The 15,992-nt window shown below is 45.2% G+C and overlaps 1 protein-coding gene across 1 annotated transcript in view; it reads right to left on the bottom strand.

Moving 5' to 3' along the window:
• Nucleotides 1-15,992, bottom strand: part of SRCAP (Snf2 related CREBBP activator protein) — a gene marked incomplete at its 5' end in the record, with an annotated part of 948,600 nt that overhangs the window by 318,047 nt on the left and 614,561 nt on the right. The gene's annotated exons all lie outside the window — the stretch shown is intronic.

The raw sequence follows: 15,992 nt of genomic DNA, 5'->3' as shown, positions 1-15,992 counted from the left end.
TAGAAAAGGTACAGAGAAGGGCAACAAAAATGATAAAGTGGATGGGACAACCTCCCTATGCGGAAAGGCTAGGGCTCTTTAGCTTGGAGAAGAGATGGCTGAGGGGAAATATGATAGAGGTCTATAAAAGTGGAAAGGAACGGGTAGACGTGAATCGATTGCTTATTCTTTCCAAAAAAGTGAAGATACTTACCTGTAGCAGGTATTCTCCGAGGACAGCAGGCTGATTATTCTCACAAGTGGGTCGATGTCCACGTCGGCCCGGGAACCGGCATTTGTTACAGCAAATAGAAAAACTTTGCCAGAGCCTTCTGGCACGCTTGCATGAGCGGACTGACTTTCTGCCTGTCGCACGAGCGCGTACCTCAGTTAAGTGTAAAGCATAAACAAATAACTCCAAGGGAAGGAGCGTGGGATTGTGAGAATAATCAGCCTGCAATTCTCGGAGAAAGCGAAGATACATACCTGTAAGCAGGTATTCTCTGAGGACAGCAGGCTGATTGTTCTTACATGTGGGTTGACGTCTGCGTCGGCCTGGGAATTGGCAATTTGGCAAGCAAAAAACTAAAAGGTTTGCCAGAACCTTCTGGCGCGCGAACCGTGCGCATGCGTGGACAACCGTTCCCGCTCAGTTTAATCAAAAAGCAAATAATAAACAAACAACAACGCCAAAGGGGAGGTGGGCGGGTTTGTGAGAACGATCAGCCTGCTGTCCTTGGAGAATACCTGCTACAGGTATATATCTTCGATTTCTCCAAGGACAAGCAGGCTGCTTGTTCTCACATGTGGGGTATCCTTAGCCCCCAGGCTCACTCAAAACAACAAAGAAAGGTCAATTGAGCCTCGCAACGGCAAGGACATAACTGAGATTGACCTATGAAGAAACAGCTGAGAGTGCAGCCTGGAACAGAACAAAAATGAGCCTAGGGGGGTGGAGTTGGATTCTAAACCCCAAACAAATTCTGCAGCACTGACTGCCCAAACCGACTGTCGCGACGGGTAGCCTGCTGGAGGCAGTAGTATGATGTGATTGTGTGGACTGATGACCATGTTGCAGCTTTGCAAATCTCCTCAATGGAGGCTGACTAAGTGAGCCACTGACGCAGCCATGGCTCTAACATTGTGAGCCATGACATGGCCCTCCAGAGTCAGCCCAGCTTGGGCGTAAGTGTAGGATATGCAATCTGCAAGCCAATTGGAGATTGTGCGTTTTCCGATGGCAACTCCCTTCCTGTTGGGATCAAAAGAAACAAACAAATGGGCGGACTGTCTAAAGGGCTTTGTCCGCTCCATGTAAAAGGCCAGTGCTCTCTTGCAGTCCAAGGTGTGCAAACTGCTTTCGCCAGGACGGGTATGAGGACGGGGAAAAAATATTGACAAGACAATTTTGGTTAAGATGGAACTCCGACACCACCTTTGGCAGGAACTTAGGGTGTGTGCGGAGGACTACTCTGTTGTGATGAAACTTGATATAAGGTGCATGCACTACCAAGGCCTGAAGCTCACTGACTCTACAGCCACCAAGAAGACCTTCCAGGTCAAGTACTTCAGAAGGCAGGAACTGAGTGGCTCAAAAGGAGCTTTCATCAGCTGGGTGAGAACGACGTTGAGATTCCATGACATTGGTGGAGGTCTGACCGGGGGCTTTGACAAAAGCAAACCTCTCATGAAGCGAACAACTAAAGGCTGTCCCGGGACAGGCTTACCCTCTACACAGCGATGATAAGCACTAATCGCACTAAGGTAAACTCTTACAGAGTTGGTCTTGAGACCAGACTCTGACAAGTGTAGAAGGTATTCAAGCAGGGCCTATGCAGGACAAGAAAGAGGATCAAGGGCCTTTTTGTCACACCAGACGGCAAACCTCTTCAATTTGTAAAAGTAACACTTCTTCGTGGAATCTTTTCTGGAAGTAAGCAAGACTCGGGAGACACCCTCTGAAAGACCCAAGGAGGCAAATTCTAAGCTCTCAACATCCAGGCCGTGACAGCCAGAGACTGGAGGTTGGGATGTAGAAGCGACCCTCGTTCTGAGTGATGAAGGTTGGAATCCAATCTCCACGGTTCTTCAGAGGACAACTCCAGAAGAAGAGGGAACCAAATCTGACGCGGCGAGAAGGGTGCAATCAGGATCATGGTTCTGCAGTCTTGCTTGAGTTTCAGCAAAGCCTTCCCTACTAGAGGTATGGGAGGATACGCATGCAGAAGGCCTGTAGGAGAAAGGCATCTGACGCTAGTCTGTTGTGGGTCTGAAGTCTGGAACAGAACTGAGGGACCTTGTGATTTATCTGAGTGGCAAAAAGATCCACCGAGGAGGTGTGCCAGACTGTTGTTTACACCTGCCAGATAAGTAGCATGGAGAAACGTGTCATGATAGCGTGCCTAAAGCCACATCTGGATGGCTTCTTGACACAGAGGGCGAGATCCGGTGCCCCCCTGCTTGTTGGTGTAGTACATGGCAACCTGATTGTCTGTCTGAATTAAGATTACTTGGTTGGATAGCTGATCTCTGAAAGCTTTTAGAGCGTTCCAGATCGCTCTTAATTCCAGAGGTTGATCTGCAGACCTTTTTCCTGAAAGGACCAGGCTCCCTGAGTGTAGAGACCATGTACATGAGTTCCCCACCCCAGGAGAGATGCATCCGTCATCAGCACTTTCTCTGGCTGAGGAATTTTGAATGGTCGCCCCATGGTCAAATTGGATCAAATCGTCCACCACTGAATTGTGAAATCTGGTGGACAGTTGGACTACATCCTCTAGATCCCCCGCAGCTTGAAACCACTGGTAAGCTAGGGTCCATTGAGCTAATCTCATATGTAGATGTGTCATGGGTGTTACATCTGCCGAGCCTTGACCTGCTGAGACGCTTGAACCATGGACACCAGGGACAGAAGGTTGTCCGCCCTTGCCTCGGGAAGATAAGCTCGAGCTGTCTGAGTGTTCAACAGGGCTCCAATGAATTCTAGTTTTTAGACTGGGGTGAGATGGGACTTGGGATAATTTATGATGAACCCCAGTAGCTCTAGCACCCGAATAGTCATTCGCATGGACTCCAGAGCACCCTCCTTCGAGGTGCTCCTCACCAGCCAATCGTCGAGATAAGGAAACACATGCACTCCCAGTCTACGTAGCGACGCTGTGACTACTGCTAGGCATTTGATAAACACTCTGGGCGCAGACGCCAGGCCAAAAGGCAGTACACAGTACTGAAAGTGCTGTGTTCCCAGCCAAAATCGAAGATACTTCCTGTGAGCTGGAAATATCAAGATGTGGGTGTAAGCATAGCCAATCATTTTCCTGAATCATGGGAAGAAGGGTGCCCAGGGAAACCATCCTGAACTTTTCTCGGACTAGAAATTTGTTCAGGGCTCTTAGGTCTAGGATGGGACGCATCCCCCATTTTCTTTTGCACAAGGAAGTACCTGGAATAGAATCCCAGCCCTTCTTAACCTGGTGGAATGGGTTCGACCGCTTGGGCCTGTAGAAGGGCGGAGAGTTCCTCTGCAAGTACTTGCTTGTGCTGGGAACTGTAAGAATGAGCTCCTGGTGGACAATTTGGAAGTTTGGATTCCAGATTGAGGGTGTATCCTGACTGGACTATTTGAAGAACCCACTGGTTGGAGGTTATGAGAGGCCACCTTTGGTGAAAAAATATCAACTTCTCCCCGATCGGCAAGTCGTCCGGTACGGACACTTTTTCCTGAACCTATGCTGAACTGGAGCCAGTCAAAAGCCCGTCCCTTGCTTTTGCTGGGGAGCCGCAGAGGCCTTAGGCGCACGTTGACGAGAACGAGCGCGCTGGGGCTGAGTCTGAACAGGCTGCCGAGAAGCAGGAGTGTACCTACGCCTAGCATAGGAATAGGGAGCACTCCTCTTCACTTCAAAAAACCCCCTGGATGAGGAGGTGGTAGAAGAAGACGCCCGGCGGAAGAGAGAATCCATAGCATCATTGTGCTTTTTGAGCTAGTCAACCAGATCCTCTACTTTCTCACCAAAAAGGTTATCCCCCCGGCAAGGAAAATCCGCCATCCGCTTGTGCACCGAATGATCCAGGTCAGAGACACACAGCCATGAGAATCTGCGCATCACTATACCTTGGGCAGCGATCCTGGATGCTACATCAGAAGTGTCGAACATACTCCTGGCCAGAAATTTTCGACACGCTTTCTGCTGCCTGACCACCTGGAGAAAAGGCTTGGCCTGCTCCGGAGGGAGTGCATCAACCAAGCTAGACAGTTGTCTCACCGAGTTCCACAAGTGGATGCTAGTGAAGAGCTGGTATGTCTGGATTTGGCAGCGAGCATAATGGCCTGATATGCCTTCCTCCCAAAAGAGTCCAAGGTTCTAGAATCTCTACCTGGGGGCATCGAGGCATAGTCCTTAGTACTCTTGGCTCTTTTGAAAGCAGAGTCCACCACCATGGAATTGTGAGGTGACTGAGACTTCATCAATCCAGGTTCCCCATGGATCAAATATTTGGATTCAGTTCTTTTCGCGATCACAGGGTTAGACAGAGGGAACGACCAGTTTCACATAAGGACTTCCTTCAGTACATTATGCAAAGGAGCCGTTGCAGCCTCTCTAGATGGATAATCCAGGACCTCGAGCATCTCAGCCCTGGGCTCATCCTCAACCTCCATAGGGAAGGGAATAGCCTCAGCCATTTCCCGGACAAAGGAGGTAAAGGATAGATTCTCCGGTGGAGACAGTCTCCTTTCTGGTGGAGGGGAAGGTTCAGAAGGAATCCCATAGGACTCATCAGATGAAAAGTACTTGGGATCCTCCTCTTCCACCCACGAACGCTCATCTTCAGTATCGGACAAGACATCGCTCAGAGCAGTCCGAAACTGAGCCTGCCTCGATGACAATAAACGACATCCTCGATGGTGGTGCCGAGAAGTCGACGCCTGCCTGGACTCTGGTGAAGCTTCCTCCACCGACTTCGAAGGGGAGTTGACCTGGACTGCAGCGCTGCACAAACATAGAAGAAAGACAGTCCCTGCTCAAAGAGCTTACAATCTAATAGACAAAAAATAAAGTAAGCAAATCAAATCAATTAATGTGTACAGGAAGGAGGAGAGGAGGGTAGGTGGAGGCGAGTGGTTACAAGTGGCTACGAGTCAAAAGCAATGTTAAAGAGGTGGGACAGGATGGAGATGGGACTTGGAGTAGTTTATTACAAACCCTAGAAGCTCCAGCATCCAAATAGTCTTCCACATGGACTTTCCAGCACCTTTTTCGGAGGTGCTCTTCACCAGCCAATCGCCAAGATAAGGGAACACATGCACTCCTAGCCTGCCTAGCGACGTTGCAACTGCCACTAGACATTTGGTAAATACCCTGGGAGCTGACGATAGGTCAAAAAGCAGTACACGGTACTGAAAATGATGTGTTCCCAGCAGAACTCAAAGGTACTTCCTGTGAGCTGGAAGTATTGGGATGTGTGTATATTCATCCATTAAGTCCAGAGAGCATTAGCCAATCGTTTTTCTGAATCATGGGAAGAAGGGTGTATAGGGACCATCATGAACTTTTCTCGGAGTAGAAATTTGTTCAGAGCCCTTAGGTCCAGGATGGGACACCCCCCCCCCCCCCCGTCTTTTTCTGCACAATGGAGTATCTGGAATAGAATCCCCGCCCCTCTTCCCCTGGTGGAACGGGTTCGACCGCATGGGCCTTTAAAAGCGCGGAGAGTTCCTCTGCAAGTACCTGCTTGTGCTGAGAGCTGAATGAATGAGCTATCTGTGGGCAATTTGGAGGTTTGTCTATCAAATTGAGAGTGTATCCTAGCCGGACTTTTTGAAGAACCCAATGGTCAGAGGTTATGGGAGGCCACCGTTGGTGAAAAAGTTTTGACCTCCCTCCAATCGGCAGCTATGCTTTGCTGGAGCCAGTCAAAAGCCCATCTCTTGCTTTTGGTAGGGCGCAGCATGGGCCTTAGGCAAACGCTGTTGACAGTAATGAGCACGCTGGAGTTGTTCTGAAGGCTGGCGAGCTGCAGAAGCGTACCTACGCCTAAAATAGGAATAGGAAGCACTTTGTGACCCACCAAAAACCTACTGGATAACGAGGTGTTAGCAGAAGACGCCCGGCGGGAGAGAGAACATCAGTGTGCTTTTTGATCTGGTCAACCAGTTCATCAACCTTCTCTCTGAAAAGATTATCCCCCTGGCAAGCAGCATCCGCTATTCTCTGCTGGACCGAATGGTCCAGGTCAGAAACATGCAGCCATAAGAGTCTGTGCATTGCTATACCTTGAGCAGAGATTCTGGATGCTACATCTAAAGTGTCTTAAGTGCAGTGCCCCTGCCAAGAATTTGCGATATGCCTTCTGCTGCCTGACCAACTGGCGAAAAGGCTCAGCCTGCTCTGGAGGGAGCTCGTCAATCAAGATAGACAGCAGCCTCACCGAGTTCCACAAGTAGACGCTCATGAAGAGCAGATAGGATTGAATATGGGGGATGAGCAAAGCGGCCCAAAACATTTTCCTCTCAAAAGAGTCCAAGATTTTAGCTTCTCTGCCTGGGGGAGCCGAGGCATATTCCCTAGTACTCTTGGTTCTTTTGAGAGCGACATCCATCACTATGGAGTTGTGGGGTATCAGACCTCACCAACCTAGGTTCCCCGTGGATCAGATACTAGGTATCAATCTTTTTGGGGACCCAGGGATAGACAGAGGGGATGGCCAGTTCCACACGAGGACTGCCTTGAGTACCTCGTGTAGAGGAGCCATCATGGAGAGGTGTAGTCCAGGACCACGGGCATCTTAGCCCTGGGCTCATCCTCCACTTCTACGGGGAATGGGATGGCCTCAGCCATTTCAGATACAAAAGAGGTGAACGAGAGGCTCTGAGGTGGAGACAGCTGTCTCGCCAGTGTAGGGGACGGTTCAGATGGGATCCAATAGGACGACATCGAATCCTCACGTCGCCTCGGGGTCATGTACGATGAAGGCTGGTCCCGGGGTGCCTGCATAGTGGTAGGCCTCGAGGCAGGTGGAGACTCACTCGATGCCTCACTGCTCCCAGTGTCTCTGGGCCTCACAGCAGCCATCCCTACCTCGATTCCCCATGTATACGCCGCCTTCGACACCGATGCCAGCGTTGAAGGACCGGATCGAGCTCCAAAAAGGTTCTCTCTCTGAGCCTCTCGGGGAATTTGCATCCTTTTCTTCATACGAAGACAAAGGATACAATTTGCCGGGCTATGGTCGGGCCCAAGGCACTGAATACACCAAGAATGTGTATCAGTACCTGAGATGGTCCGATTGCACCGAGTACAACGTTTGAAGCCACTGGGAGTCTTCTATGACATGGAAGGGAAGACGGCTTCGGCTAAATTAAAAGGCTCGATTGTGCCTAAGAAAAAAAAAAAAAAAAGGCACAAAAATGGGGAAACTCCGACCGAGCAAGCCTAAATGCGGCCTGAGGCAAAAAATAAAGAAAACAGACACAGGGCCAAACAAAAAGCTAAAGAGGGTAAAGGGTTTAAAAAAAGAAAATAAAATAAAATAACGGAAGGAAAAACCAAAGAAACAGCTGTATGGCACAGAATAAGGCTCTTTTCCCGGGCACAAAAGACAGCAATAGATAGACACCGCTGCTTCTGCGCAGTCATGCGATGGATGGGAAGGCACTCCGCACATGCACAGTGGGGCGCAGCACGCACGACAGAAGGCTCTGGCAACTTTTTTCCTATTATACTGGTTCCCGGGCCAACAAGAATCGTCGACCTACTTGTGAAAATAATATAGCTTGCTTGTCCTCAGAGAGGGAGTCTATAGTTTTAGAAAGTGTTTCTTTGCTTTGCAACCTCTAGTGTTGAGTGAGAGGTGCTACACTGTTAACAAAAGTGTACATCTAATTTCTCCACAGTCAAGGAATGAGGGACAACGTGGATCCACTGCAACAGTATACATCACTTAGCTATCAAAACTGCTTAGCAGAGAAACAAACTGGATACCCAGACTCCCTGTACAACATCCTGCATATTATCGAAAAGGCAGATCCGTGGAATCACCACCCAAGTGCAGTCATAGAGAAAATTAAGAAAAATCCATACCACCCCCCCCCCCCCAAAAAAAAACAAAAAAAAAACAAAAAACATTAATAAACACACAGTCCCACATAAAACAACAAGCATCTTTATGGCCACATTTAAGATAGGCCCCATCTGAAGGGAGGCCCATCTTATATGCTCGAGAGGGCAGCTGAACACTCTCTCTCAACGAGAGCCCTCCTGGAGACACTTCTGCAGGTGCTCAACAGTATAGTCCCCAAAGACTTGACTCCAGAAATCTATTCCAGATTGTAAAGGGGAATGGCCTACGGGTTACCTACCTAGTAACCTTCTAAGAACTGCCAATAAAGGCCATATATCATCAAATGGAGACTCCTGAAAATCTCTCAGGAAGGAGATCAATAACGATTGCATAGAATGATATAACTGGCGATACGAGTACCAATCTCATGGAAGGAAGTTAAACTTCCGAGAAAGCAAATCATAGAGCAAAAACTGACTCATCCTCCTCCACTACATTCCCCAACCCTAGGTAACCCCCTAGCAGCCCACTCATGATAAACAGAGGACCACATCCCTGGAAAGAAATCCGCATTACCCACCAAAGGTAAATACTGGGAACAGTGGGCACGAAGGCCATACTGTATGTTAAAAAATTCCCACACCCAGCGAACCGGACGAATCAAAATATGATGCTTCACTGATCTCAGAAGGGTCCCTGCTTTTGCATATAATATAGTAACAAAGTAGATGATGGCAGAGAAAGACCTGTACGGTCCATCCAGTCTGCCCAACAAGACAAACTCATATATGCTACTTTATATGTACACCTGACCTTGACTTGTATCTGCCATTTTCAGGGCACAGACCGTAGAAGTCTACCCAGCACAAGCCCCGCCTTCCAAGCACCGGTGCTCTGCTAAGCTTCTGAGGATCCATTCCTTCTGAACAGGATTCCTTTATGTTTATCCCACGCATTTTTGAATTTCATTACCGTTTTCATCTCCACCACCTCCCATGGGAAGGCATTCCAAGTATCTACCACTCTCTCCATGAAAAAATAATTCCTGACATTTTTCTTGAGTCTGCCCCCCTTCATCTCATTTCATGTCCTCTAGTTCTACCACCTTCCCATGTCCGGAAAAGATTTGTTTGCGGATTAATACCTTTCAAATATTTGAACGTCTGTGTCATATCACCCCTGTTTCTACTTTCCTCCAGGATATACATGTTCAGGTCAGCAATTCTCTCCTCATATGTCTTGTAATGCAAATCCCATACCACTTTTGTAGCTTTTCTTTGCACCGCTTCAATTCTTTTTACATCCTTAGCAAGATACGACCTCCAAAACTGAACACAATACTCCAAGTGGGGCCTCACCACCTCCTTTCTTCTGCTGGTCACACCTCTCTATATACAGCCTAGCAACCTTCTGGCTACAGCCACCACCCTGTCACACTGTTTTGTCGCCTTCAGATCCTCAGATACTATCACCCCAAGATCCCTCTCCCTGTCTGTACATATCAGACTCTCACCGCCTAACACATACATCTCCCGTGGATTTCTACTCCCTATGTGCATCACTTTGCATTTCTTTGAACTGAATTTTAATTGCCAAACATTAGATCATTCTTCTAGCTTCTGCAGATCCTTTTTCATGTTTTCCACTCCCTCTGGGGTGTCCACTCTGCTACAAATCTTGGTATCATCCGCAAAAAGGCAAAGTTTACCTTCTAACCCTTCGGCAATGTCACTCACAAATATATTGAACAGAATTGGCCCCAGCACCGATCACTGAGGCACTCCACTACTCACCTTCCCTCATCCATTAACCAGCATTCTCTGGCGTCTGTCCATCAACCAGTTTCTAATCCGGTTCACCACGTTGGGTCCTATCTTCAGCCTGTCAAATTTATTGAAGAGCCTCCTGTGGGTAACCGTGTCAAAAGCTTTGCTGAAATCTAAGTAGATTACATTTATAGCACATCCTTGATTCAATTTTCTGGTCACCCAGTCAAAGAATTCAATGAGATTCATTTGGCACGATTTACTTTTGGTAAAATCATGTTGTCTCGGATCTTGCAACTTATTGGCTTCCAGGAAATTTACTATCCTTTCCTTCAGCATCGCTTCCATTACTTTTCCAATAACTGAAGTGAAGCTGACCAGCCTGTAGTTTCCAGCTTCTTCCCTATCACCAATTTTGTGAAGAGGGACCACATCCGCTCTTCTTCAATCCCAAGGAACCTCTCCCATCTCCAAGGATTTATTAAACAAATCTTTAAGAGGACCCGCCAGAACCCCTCTGAGCTCCTCAATATCCTGGGGTGGATTCCGTCCGGTCCCATGGCTTTGTCCACCTTTAGATTTTCAAGTTGTTCATACACACTCGCTTCTTTTTTTTAATTATTTATTTATTCATTTCTTTCAATAATTACAAGCAAAAATACTTGCACAGAAAAGAGAAATTAATACAAAAAAGTTAAAGGAAACATATATTTCAAAGAAAATATTATTATTCTTAATTCTCATAAGTCCTCATTTGGGATCCCAAGATGACGTTATGGAGAGTTTGCGGATAAAGATCTTAAAAGAAAAGACCCTTTAAGTGATATAATAACTGGACATGTGACGGTTTATTCATACTAGAGCTTCTAAGTGTCTTTAGTTCCTTCTTGTCTTGCTGTAACAAATGATAACAACTGAGAGGGTTCGTAAAAAACAAATTTCTGTGACCGGTAACCGACCAAACATTTACACGGGTACTTGAGGAAAAATGTACCACCTACTTGAAGTGTCTGTTGTCGAAGTTGAAGAAATTGCTGACGCCGTTTCTGTGTGTCTCTCGACACGTCGGGGAAAATTCGGACTTTTAATCCTTTAAACAAATTATCTTTCTTTTGGAAAAAAAGTCTCAAAATCCAAAGTTTATCATGAGGCAAAGCTACTGTAGCTACCAAGGTAGCTGTTGTTAACTGTTCCAAGTCTGTCATCTCGAGTAAAGCAGAGACATCTATTGGTTGATTATCCTGAGGTATTATCTCCTTTAGTAGGGAGATAATATACTTGTTCAAAGGGGGGGATATTTTCTTCCCCTATCCCTAGTATCTCTTTTAAGTAGTTTTTTAACATTTCTCGAGGTGATATTAATTTTTGAACAGGAAAGTTAATGAAGCGCAAATTTTTGCTTCTTGAATAATTTTCAAAATTTTCAGATTTTCTTCTTAGATACAGCAAATCTTTAAGCATGGTGTTTTGGATTTGGACTGAGTTTTATAAGTCATTTTCTTGCTTCTTCACTTGTTTATCCACAGTTTCCAATTTATTCTCAGTTTCTCTCAAATTTCTTTTCAAGTCAGTTATTTCTTCCGAAATTACTTTAATTTGAGGACAAATATTCTTTGCAAAGTCAGCAACTAAAATCCATAAACTATCTAAAGTCACTTCACTCGGTTTTACTAAAGAGAAGGAAATAAGTTTGGTCGGTACCTGAGGTTGGATTGAATGTCTGTCCTTGTCCTGATCCGTCAGCAAGACTTCCCCCGATTTTGTTCCTTCTGATGGTCCCGGAGGAATTAATATTCTCTCCTCTTCGCTTTCCACATCAATCTGGGCCTCCCGACCTCGAGCTTCAGGAATCTCCGAGCTCGAGGATGCCGCAATGGGAGAGCTAGCGCCAAGTGGCTGCGGGGGCGGGGCTCGGGTGTCGGGACTGAGAGAAACTTCCAGCCCATAGCTCCTCTCCGAATCTCCCCTTGTATCGGGTGAAGCAAGCAGGCCGCCTTCCGACATCGATATTTCCGTGGCCCGCTGCAAAAAAGGTAAGATAGATTCTGGGCGACGCTGGGGGGCAGCGGCAGCGGCCCGACCTCTGCGTTTAGGCATTTTTTTTTCAGCGGAGTAAGAGCGGGCTCACACACGTCCATACATTGCGGCGGCCATCTTGGGGAATGTTGCTCCATACACACTCTCTTCTGTGAACAGTGCTATATCCGCTCCATTCTCATATGTACTATTGCCAGTCAATCGGGGTCCTTCTCCAGGATTTTCTTCAGTGAAAACAGAACAAAAGCATTGTTTAGCAAATTTGTTTTTTTTCTTCATCATTATCCACATAGTGGTTCTTAGCAAATTTCAGTCTCACAATTCCATTTTTAATCTTCCTCCTTTCACTAATATACCTGAAGAAATTTTTGTCGCCCCCTCCTTACATTTCTAGCTATTTGTTCTTCCGCTTTTGCCACACGTATCTCTCTCTTGGCTTCTTTCAGTTTAATCCAATATTCCTCTCTGTATTCCTCTTCTTGAGTTTTTCTGTATTTCTGTATAAGCTAAATGAAGGGGTGTCCCAATCTCCTGCTCAAAAGTCACATCACAATATTCCATCATCTGGAACATCCAATCATGGGCATAACAAAGATGACAAGCGATATTATAGACCCACAAATCGGGGAGACCAAGTCCACCATCACGACGGACAAAGTGGACAGGAAACTTTTACAAAGTGGCCCAGATAAACTGCCTAATGAATCTACTTCAGTAGATAAGATCTTTAAGTTCGAGTATTATGGACAAATGTTGCAAAAGATAAAGTTATTTGGGTAGGATTATCATTTTTAAAAGTTGTATACGACCAGTCATGGAAAAAGGTGTCACCATCTGGTTAACAAATCTTTGGTATGTTGTAATAAAGGTGAGACATTACACTGATACAGATAACCCAAGTCCCTTGGAATTTGCAAACCCAGATACTTAAGCATGGGATCCACTCACCGAAGCAGGAAGGTCCCAGGCCAGGTCCTATAAAGGTCACCCAAATTGGAAGCACCTCCGATTTGTCGTGATTAATCCAAAGACCTGACATGGAACTAAAAGCTTCCAGGACCTCCAAGGCCCTTGATAAAGAATGTGACAGACTCGTCAACGCCATCAAAAGATCGTCTGCAAAAAGGGCCAATTTGAACTGGGTCCGCCCCACTGGCACTCCAGAGATTCCCCGATCCCCCAGGAGGAACAAAGCTAAAGGTTCAATCCCTAAAATAAACAGAGTAGGACACAATGGCACCCCTGAGGTATGCCCCTCTGGATATCTAACTTTGGAGACAGACCACTAACTAAAACCTAGACCCAGGGTTCTCAGTAAAGTAAACAAATCATATTCGGGATGTGGCCATTAAACCATTTTTCTGAGAAGTTCTGAGAGAAGAGGACATTTCTCTGTTGCTGGAGAGGTAGCATGGCTAGTGACCTCAATTAGGTGTTAATTAAGGAGTAAGGAAGTAGAATATTTGCAAAGGTTGCTGAGTTAGCTTGAAAGGGCATGTTTTTAAAAAGTCCCCTTAGATTCAAAACTATACAAAGAGGAAAGGTCCCACGAACTTTCTTTCTGAGAAGTTCTGAGAGAAGAGGACATTTCTTTACTATGTAAGCTGCATTGAACCTGCTATGTGTGGGAAAGCGCAGGGCACAAATGTAATAAATAAATAATAAGTGAACCGCTTTTTGCTTTGGGAACTTAAAGATTGGGGTTTAAAGGAGGAATTGTAGGTTAGTGATAGGCAGAATAAAAATATAAAAAAGCAAATTTTATCAACTAATCTCCATAGTCTTTTCCCCTTAGTTTTAAAACTTGAACTTTGTACCACAGCATTAACAGATAGCCTCTAGCAGAATCTAGTTTAGTAATGAAGAAAGGTGCACTTAACTTAAAACTGCTGGGTGTGTGCACCGCACCCGGTGGTTTTAAAACTTTTCTCAGCATCTCAGTTTTTCCTCAATTAAAGTCCAAACTTTTGTTCGCCTTTCTTCATTACTTGGTTAAAAAATGTAATGTAATGTTATGTCATGTTAATCGTGTAAAAAAAACGTTTGGCACATTTAGAGTGCAAATATCACAGCTTGGGAGTGTATACTAAGAGAGCATATAAGTGCACATTTTTGGGATTAAATTCTAAGGATAGTCTCCTGTAAGGCGATAAGTTGAAGATTTACATCTACATGTGTCACGATATGAACAACGCACATGCGTATAAGTAGGTAGATATTAATGTCCACAGAAGATATGCCCTAAGTAAAGTTTCAGGCTGATTCTTAAGGTATACAGGTTAGCAGACTGTTTAGTGTACACACATTCCTCGGACTCATGATATATAAATGAATGATGTAAGTGGGAGTAAATATATCCCCGTAAGTAGAGAAAAGTGAGTAGGGTGCATGAGGTTGATAGAGATTGTGAGAGGATAGACCTTGAAGTTAGTAATTTAAATATTTAATATTTCCTTTAGGTTAAGGTTTACCACTATAGATTTGAGAGCACTGGTTTAATTTGCTCAGGTTATATCAAAAACAGATTTTTTTTGGAGTGGTTCAATGATTGAGAAACTTGTCCACCCTTAGAAGCAGAATTTACCTTTTGAGTACTGCTTCGCTTGGGTAAATTAACACTCTGAGAACCCCTCCTTCACTTACAAATATTTTATTTCTTTTTATGTTTAGTTTATATTCTTTGAGGTCAGTCTTCCCACAGTTCTCTTTGAGATAGTACTCTGGTTTGTTTTTGTATTCTATTATATAACTTCTACCAGAGAGATAGTTGGGAATCATATTGAGTTGTTTGGTTGATTATGCAGGCCATATTCTTCCCACTTTATAATCTTAAAGGTGCCTCGGCATACACCAAAGCAGACTATATTCTTTTTGGCAATGGCTAAGGTCAGGTGAGCCATAGCATGATCAAATATACCTCCCAGCACAATATCTACACATTCAACTGCTGTGAAATGTAATCCAACCTACTCTCACTTAAATGGGCTCTCGAAATACAAGTGAACCCGAATTCCCCTGGATGAAGAATTCACCAGATATTGATTAAATTTAAACTAGGACATAGCAACTCACTCCCCCCCCTTCTAGATGTGCGAACAGGGAACGCAGAAACAGTCTTCCTGTCCCACTTTGGGACTGCCACTGCATTAGAATCACCCCCAGGAGGATAGTTCAAGAGGAATAGGGCAACAAAACGTTCAACAATGAGGGAAAGAAAGAACTATCAGGGAGATTAGGGGCACACTAAAATATAGGGCTTCCCATAAAGTCTGCAGTGTACTACAACCCAACGTCCCTGGTCATCACGATGTACCTGAAGTTCCTCAAAAGGTATGTTTTTATTAACCAAGATTACAATTCCTGCTCTCCTGAGATTGGGAGCAGTGGAATGATAAATACGTCCTACCTATTCCCGCTAGATGACTGAGGAGTAAAAGGAGTACTCAGGGATGACAAGGCCATAGCAGAGAGATTAAATGAATTCTCTGCTTTGGTCTTCACCAAGGAAGATGTGGGAGAGATACCAATGCAGAAATGGTATTCAATGCTGATGTGTCAGAGAAACAAGATGCAATGGGACAATCTGACAAAAACTGAAGAGTAGCAAATCACCTGGACTGGATGGTTGTTGAGTCAGAGTATTTTAACTGCATGTGGGGCTTACCAGATGTCACGTTCTTTCTATTATTTGGAATTGAAGGGTAGTGGGAGGGTGTTCTCTGCATTTGGGAGCTGCCTGGGAAGGGTAGGAACAGGGAAGCAAGTTGGGTATACATGTGTAGAGTGTATATATGTGTGTGTGGGGGGGGGGGGGGGGGAGTTGCACTTCATCTGGAGAAATTTTCATGTCTTTGGGAGGAAGGACATAGGCTAGGGGAGGGATGCTGGCTCTCAGATGTCATTGACTACTTTGATTAATTGGAATGCTTGTGGTATTAATTTGCCAATTAAGTACACATTATACCTTTACTGTTACAGTTAGAGAATTCTTTTAGTTTATGTAGGCATCTGTCCCTGTAACCAAATATATATTGGAAAAACCAAAAGAGAATTTAACAAAAGACTGCGCATAAAAGTGATTAATAGGAAAATGCTGACAAACCCCTAGTCTCACATTCTATAGAAAAGGGGCACTGTTTTGAGGACTTT

Source organism: Microcaecilia unicolor, chromosome 7 (genome assembly GCF_901765095.1).
Source record: "Microcaecilia unicolor chromosome 7, aMicUni1.1, whole genome shotgun sequence".
In the NCBI taxonomy this organism is placed as follows: domain Eukaryota; kingdom Metazoa; phylum Chordata; class Amphibia; order Gymnophiona; family Siphonopidae; genus Microcaecilia; species Microcaecilia unicolor.
The sequence above is the reverse complement of the archived record's forward strand: the minus strand, read 5'-3'. Positions and strand labels throughout refer to the sequence as shown.